This window comes from Chiloscyllium punctatum, chromosome 47, assembly GCF_047496795.1.
Source record: "Chiloscyllium punctatum isolate Juve2018m chromosome 47, sChiPun1.3, whole genome shotgun sequence".
Taxonomy (NCBI): domain Eukaryota; kingdom Metazoa; phylum Chordata; class Chondrichthyes; order Orectolobiformes; family Hemiscylliidae; genus Chiloscyllium; species Chiloscyllium punctatum.
The window spans coordinates 14939797-14948172 of record NC_092785.1 but is presented as its reverse complement, the minus strand read 5'-3'; positions in this window follow the sequence as shown (position 1 = coordinate 14948172).

Here is an 8376-nt window from a genome sequence, read left to right as displayed (position 1 = left end):
ATGTTATGCAACATACTTGACAACAGACAGAGAATGGTATTTAAATTGTCATGCTTGATTATCAATGCTTGATAACAGATAATGCTTGGCATAGACCTGTAAGTGTGCAATTTTAACTTTGCATTATATGCTTGATTACGAATGCGCACTAATCCACACTACGTGGCATATAACTGATAGAGCACCATTCATATTCTGCATAACATAATTGATTATCAATGCTTGATAATCGTGCATGATATACAACTGGCCTTGCATGCATCATGTTTTATATAGTGTACTTGATTACCAATGCTTGCTCATAAAATGTGCATGGTTATATATGCTACTGCATATGTTATGCTTTATCCTTTATGCCTGGTTATCAATTCTGGCTAATTGGTAGAATGCGGTACATAATTAACAGAAAATGGTACATGCGTTATATAGCATACTTGATTATCGATACTTGATAACTGTGGGTGGCACGGTGGCACAGTGGTTAGTTGCCTCACAGCGCCAGAGACCCAGGTTCAATTCCCGCCTCAGGCAACTGTCTGTGTGGAGTTTGCACATTCTCCCTGTGTCACCGTGGGTTTGCTCCGGTTTCCTGCCAAAGTTCAAAAATGTGCAGGTTAGGCGAATTGGCCATGCTAAATTGCCCTATAGTGTCAGGTGAAAGGGTAAATGTAGGGAAATGGGTCTGGGTGGATTGCTCTTCTGAGGGCCGATGTGGACCTGTTGGGCTGAAGGGCCTGTTTCCACACTGTTAGCAATATAATCTAATCTGGATACAGGATGGTATATAATTAATGGTGCATTCTTCGTGTTTGATAATAGTGCATGAAAAAAAAATCTGTTCTGAATAAATATCAATGTACTTGAAATTTACTGTTGCATGCCGCATGTAAAGAGAGTTCAGATAGTTTGGCAAACAGGCTCTGGCTGACATTAGCCATGGTTGCCATGGACAATAGACATTTTAAAAGAAATGACAGACAGTTAACTGCCAAGCTTAATTCAACTTTTATACTGGCAAGTTGACTGTGATTACTCCAGCATTGCACTGAAGAATGAACCAGATAATATTTGTTCAACTGTAATAGGAACAATGCATGTGCTGTCATTTTTGTTTTTTTTTTGTGTATCTCTGTAAGCCCAGATGCACTCAATATTGGAAGATTTGATTAAACGTATTTCTTTTCAGCAACACTCAAATTTTCAAATGTCAAACGACCTACCCTCAAAAAAGTCTCATTACCAATCAATTTGGCTGAAGAACTCAATCAGAGATTGTTGAGTGTCATATTGATTCAAGGGTAGGGGAGTGTATCTGTTTGGGATACTCTTCAAAAAGCAGTGTGCACTTGTCAGGTTAAAAAGCCTGCAGCCACACTGTCGAGATTCTATTAAAAAGGAATGATTGACATTACGATAGTTACATAGGTGTCTGCCTGTGTGGAGTTTGTCCGTTCTCCTCACATCTACATGGGTTTACATCAGGTGGTTCCGTTTCTGCCCATTGCCCCAAAATGTGCAAACTAGGGGGATTGACCATCTTAAAGTGCCCAGAATTTCCAGGGACTTGCTAGGCAGGTGGGTTAACCATGCTAACTGAATGATTGGGAACATAGAATGTAAAAATGTGTTTGATCAGGAGCCTTTTCGGAGGGATAGTGCAGATTTGACGGGCTGAATGACCTCTTCCTGCAATGTAGGGATAAAAATCTCTGTTAATTATAACATTGGTAATTGTGACAATATAGACTTCAGAACTTTAATAATTACTCCAGGTTCGATAAAAATGTCAACAACAACTGTTTGTGGAATAAGTTCTTTCTGGAAATAAAGGGACAATGAATTAAAAATATTATCGATCTCTGGGAAGAGAAGGATTTCAACCTGCATAAGCAAACTACTTGGAAACTGGCCCGAACAATAAAAGATTGCTCTGCAGAAGACTTTAACGAGGTAATCGCAGGAATGGTTGTCTTTCAGAGAAACAGCTGACACTTTCTGTGACAAGAAACAGGAGCGAGGTGGTGAGAAGCTGAATTTCACTTTTGGCAAGAAAGACAACGACACACTGAGTGGCCTCAGGAGTGTCACAAATAATGTCACACCATAAGTTTAAAAAGAGAAAATGCAAGATGAATTCAACTTCTTCAGCAGCAGAACTTCAAAAAACATTGCTGTAGAAGATCGCACACTGGAGGCACACAGAGGCAAATGCTGCTGACTGGAATCGTGGCTAAATTTCACCATTCATTGTGTCATAGCCAATTTGAATTGTGAAGCTTAATTTGGTTACACTAGACGAATTATTTTGGTTGCTTTATGCAATAAAGTTTAAATATTGCTTCAGCATTTTAATATCTGTGGATGTCTTAATACGTAGTCCATTTAAATGCAGCTTATAGTGATTTACCGACAATAATATGAATGTCATACTTATTCCTAACTGCATCTCAGCCATGTCCTTGCGTTTGAAATGTGATATGCTACTATTTTGTAGATGCATATTCTAGTAAATGTAAGGACCAATGACCATAAGAGCATTGAATTAACAGAAGAAGTTGTCCACTCAGCTGCAACAGACTCCCCCCCGTTCAGTACATTCATGTCTGAGCTAATCATTTCAAAATCTATGCCGATGCTGGATAACTTTTCCCCTCCTTGCTTATGGACAATTTAAATACGTCTGATTTGCAAGTACTGGAAGTCACTGCATCTACTTCCCATTCAGAAAGAATATTCTGACAACATCCTCTGAGAATGCCAGAGCGCGCAGGGGAGAGCAAGAAAGAGAAAGTGGAGAAGGAGTGAGGGTGAGTGAGAGAGCAAGAGGGAGAGCACGAGAAAGATAGAGTGCGAGAGAGAGAGTGGAGAGAGAGTTACTGAGAGACAAGTGTAGGAGAGAGAGAGGATGAGAGATAGGGATCAAACACACAGTTAATGAGCTGGAGAGCTAGAACAAACTAACGAGAGAGAGACAGCGAGAAAAAGAACAAGTGAGGTCAATGCAGAGAGAGAACAAGTGAGATGATAAATAGGCCAAAGTAAGTGAGCAAGAGAGAGGAAGAGTGACAACGGCCGAGATAGAGAAATAAAGGGACACAGAGTAAGAGAGAGAGAGAGATAGGCAGACAGACAGAGACAGAGACAGACAGAATTAAAGAGAGTGCATTATGGAGACAGTAAGGGTGTGTGAGAGGGAACGAGTGAGAGGGAACGAGCAAAATAAGAGACAGAGCGAGCAAGAGAGAGATCATGTCACAGTGATAGTGATCCAACGAGAGTCAGGGACTGGAGAGAGAGTGGGCACCAAGGTGAGCTAGGCAGAGAGAGAACTCTCAAGTTGTGAGTGGACGAGAGAATGAGCAAGAGTGCGAGTGAGAGAGCGAGAGAGAGAGAGAGAGAGAGAGAGAGAGAAACCGTGAAAAAGAGAGAAAGCGGGAGTATAAGTGGTAATGTGAAAGAGTGAAACAGACTGAAACAGAGACCGTGCAAGACGGCAAGAAATGGGGAGAGCAAGAGAAAAAAAGCGCAATTGAGAGAGAGTTACTGAGAGAGAATGCTGAGATATTGAGAGACACTGAAGAGATTCCAAGAGAGTGCTTGAGAGAGAGAATGAGTAGGAGAGAACTCAAGAGACAGCGTGAGAGATAGAAAGTACGATTGAGAGGCAGCGCAACATAGCAAATCTGAATCAGAGTGAGAGAGTAAACGAGAGAGAATGAGTGTGAAATAACAAATAAATTTTTCGTTGTGAGTGAGCAGGTGAGAGAGCAGGCAACGCAGAGGGAGAGTGTGAGGGCAAGTAAGCAGGCAGAGAGCTAGACAGAGTTCGATAGCCAGTGTGACAGCGTGCGGAGAGGGAACAATAGAGAAAGAGAGAGCATGAAAGAGTGACAGAGTGTGAGGCAGTGAATGAAAGCGAGCAAAGAGGTGGAGCATGAAACAGAGAGAGAGAAAGTGCAAGCACAAGACAGAAAGAGAGCAAGAGAGAGAGGGCATGAGACAGTGAGTGAGTGAACAAGTAAGTAGGGAGGGGAAGAGAGAGGAACTGCATAGAGAGTGAGAGAGAGCAAGCAAGTAGAGAATGAAAGAGAATGAGAGAGATTGAACATGAGGGAGCAGAAGAGAAGAAGAACAAGCTAGTAAGAGAACGCAAGAGTGCAAAAACGAATGAACGAACAATAGAGCAAGCGAGAGCGCGAAACAGTGAGAGAGAAAGAGAGAGAGAGAGAGAGACGATGGCAGTAAGTTATAGGGTGAGTGAGTAGAAAAAATGGGAGACAGTGCAGGAGAGTAAGAAAGAGAGAATGATTGGGAAAGCGAGAGAAAGCAAATCCAGCCGAGAGAGCAAGTGAAGAGGCAAAAACACGAGAGAGCAAAATAGCAACTGAAAGAGCAAAAGAGAGAGAGAGAGAAAGTGAGAGAATGAAAGATAGAGAGACATAAGAAAAGAGAAAGAGTGAGCAGGTGAGAGAGCCAGAGCGAACAAGACAAAAATGAAGAGCGACCCAAGGAAGGTTCTGAGGAAGTGTGAATCAGCCTGAATTGTTACCTCTGATTTCTCTCCTCAGATGCTGCCACACCTGCTGACCATTTCAAGAAATTTCTTTTTTTGCCTATTATTGAAAAGAAACTCAACTGGACTCACTGCATATATACAGTGGCTATAAGAGCACAAGGTGCCGTCGGATCCTGGGCTCCCATTGCGAGTATCTGCTTCCCCAATTAGTATTTGAGGTGAATCGAGAGTGTGGTGCTGGAAAAGCACAGCCTGTCAGCCAGCATCCAAGGAGTAGGAGAATTGACATTTCAAGCATAAGGCTTCCATCAACAATGAGGCTGGTCGGCCAAGTGGATTGAAAGATAAACGGGAGGGGTGGGGCTGGGGGAAAGATAGTTGAGAATGAGATAGGTGAATAGGAGTGTGGGTGAAGGAGATATTTCGGAGATGTGGGAGGGCAGATAGAGACGTAGAACAGGTCAAGAGGTGGAGCCAAGTTGGAAGGTTGGATCTGGGGTAAGGTGAGTGGAGGGGAAATGAGAAAAGTGGTGAAATATACAGTGGTCCCATGTGGTTTTAGGGCATTACGGCAGAATGCGAGGCGTTCTTCCTCCAGGCGTCAGGTGAGAAGGGCTTCGCGCTGGAGGAGGCCCAAAACCTGCGTGCCCTTCGTAGAGTGGGAGGAAGAGAAAAAGTGTTGGGGCACAGAGCGTATGCCCCTCTTTAAGTCCCTCTCTCACTCTCCCAGGTCCTGGGCCTCCTCCATCACCAAAAACTTGCCACCCAACACCTGGCGGAAGGACGCCTCATCATCCACTTTGCGCACTCGGCACTGCCTTCGTTACCTGTCCTACCTGTCCATTTTCCTTCCGAGCTATTCACTCCACCTTCCTCTCCGATTTATCACATTTTTCCGACAGCCATCTACAAATCGCATGCTCAGCTATATTCCCCCCCCCCCCCCCCCCCCCCACCCCCACCTCCCCCAGCTCTCAGCACTCTTGGCCCACAAGCCTCATTCCTAATAAAGAGCTTATGCTCGAAATATTGATTCTCCAGCTCCTCGGATGCTGCCTGACCAGCTGTGCTTTCCCAACACCTTTGATCTCCAGCATTAGTAACCTTCACATCTCCCAGTACATGAGGCGACACAATTTTCAAGTAGTTTTATTTCTGGACTGTTTATCCAGAAAACTCAATAATGTTCTCGGGGGTCTGGGCTCGAATTCCACCATTTCAGAATTTTCAATTTGAATTCAAAGCACTTTAAAATTGTTGTCTAATGTTGATCGTGAATTCATTGTTAAGTGAGATAATATCTGCCTGTTTAGGGAAGAAAATCTGCCATCCTTATTGGATCACGCAACCCTGTGACAAGGGTGTCTCAGTAATTATCACTGCAGCCTCTCAGCGTCAGGGATCCAGGTTTGATTCTTGCCTCTGTCCATATGGAATTTTCACATTTTCCCTGTGTCTGTGTCGTTTTGCACTGCGTGGTCTGGTATCTACTCAGCATGCAAAGATGAGCAAATTATACCAATTGGCTACATTAAATTTCCGGAGGTGCAGGGATGTGCAGACGTGGTAGTTCAGTAATGGGAAATGCAAGATTACAGGGATTAGGTGAGTGCTCTTTGAGTTGTTAGTACAGTGCAGATGGGCTGGATTGCCTCCCTCTGAACGATATCAATTCTCGAATTAGCATTAAGCTTGTTGTCAAATGTACACATATAATTACAATGAAATACTTACACGTCACCACTTGCAATCTCATCTGAGGTGCAAGGCATAGATTCTTCACTGCAAGTTGTTAGAAAAAGAACAAAAATAAGTATATAAAATGTCCAACATTATAGATCACATGAGTAAAGTAGAACATAGAGAAATAGAATGTTCAAACCAATAACATTTCCAATCCAGTCCACACCAAAACCTAGTCTCCAGCCAGTTCAGAGACTTGACTCCAGATAGTAAATAAATTCACCTCAAGTCCTGGATTCTTTAACTGTAGACCTACAGCAATGGCCAAAAGAGATTGACTGGCAAATGGCACCAACAGCCTATGAATGAATTGAAAAGCAATCTTCAACCCAAACTATTGCTCATGGCATTGGTTATTTCAAAATAAGTGCGACATAAAGACCAGTTTGAGTTTAGCAGGTGAAGCGTAGGTATGATGGGGTGTGAAATTGAAGGAGACCAGGTGCCAAGAAACACATAGAGGATTGCATGGAAACAGACATAACCATTGATGGTGTTTGCAGTGTATATTAATAAGTGGAGGAAGTTTGGTGAGTAAGCTGACAGAACACTTGAAACTATTTTCCTAAGAAATAACAAGTTCGAATGACTTCAACTGACAGCACATTGGCAATCGTGAAAATTGTCACCTGGTGCAATTGGGAGGATGGACAAGGGGGCACAGTACTAGATGAATAACTAAGACTCTATGAAGTCCAGACAGTCAGAGTGAACTGGCTGGGCACTTCACATGTACTTATTCTCAAAAAGGAAGTGATAAAGGGGGTTAGCAAGGCCTAGAAGATATTTGTCATTACGAGTTAAGACATTATTTACAACAAGAGAGTTGTTTTTTTTTCAAAGAAATTAACTGGGCCACAACTGAAGTAGAGTCATAAAATCATGTCACATGGAAACTGCCTCTTTGGTCCAATTGTGGGAAAGGAGAGAGCGGTGAGGAATGGGGAGCGTGGCCTGTTGTTTCTGCCAACATCGCTCAATGCAGGGTCAGAATTACCAGAGGGTTTCCTGGGTCTGAGTCACTGCTTCCTTCAGCAGTATCAAGGTTCTGCTAGGCCGCAATTAGTACAGCTCAGCAACTGAGCCAGCTATTGGTTGTCTGCCTATCTGAAATAGTCTTCCACTGGGGAATGCGTTTGGAAATGTAGGAGGAGTCTTGGAGTCGGAGTTGGCCAGGCAGGAATACGTTTTGGTGGGGTTGTGAGACCGTTGAAGACGCATCCTGTTTGGGCAGTCAGTTTGAATAGAATTGGAGGTAAAGATTGAAGGGCTTGTCCTTGTGTTTTAGCGAGATGCAGATTGCTAATGATTGTAATGTGGGCTCACATGGATGTTACAAAAATGGAAACTCTGGAGCTCATTTCTAGAGGAGTAGAACGATAATCAAGGAAGTTACAGTGAACTTGTCAAGGTCTCCCTGGAATTGTCAGTTACTGTGCTGTACATTATGAAACTGTAATCTTACATCCATCTCTCACAAAAACATTGACAAACTGCTGCAGGGGCCCAAATTCTCTAACCAATAATCTGGACCTGTACACATGCCGACGCCAGACAAAATGCACTAACACTGACCAGATCCTGTGTAAAGGTCCAGTCTCTACATCACACTAGGAGGTGAGGTTCCCATCCACATGTTGCACAGAGAGTTACCATGGTCGGTTCCATATCTGTGTAACCTAAAGTTTATTCTGTACAGTTCTGGTTTCCAGGGAGCGCAAAGGGTAGAAGAGACAACGGCGAACACGCAAAAAATGAAAATTCATGTGGATTATCGCAGCTTCAGAGGTAAAATGGCATTGCGGCTCAATGTTTAGTACTGCTGCTTCACAGCACCAGGGACCTGAGTTTGATTCCAGCTTCGACCAACTGTCTGTGTGGAGTTTGCATATTCTCCCTGTGTCTGTGTGGGTTTTGTCTGGGTGATCCGGTTTCCTCCCACACTCCAAGATGTGCAGGTTAGGTGAATTGGCCATGCTAAGTTGCTCATAATGTTCAGGGATGTGTAGGTAAGTGGCATTATTCTGGGGTAAAAGCAGAGTAATGGGTTTGGATGGAATAGCCTTCAGAGGGTCGGTGTGGACTTGTTGGGTCGATGGGCCTGTTTCTATATCGCA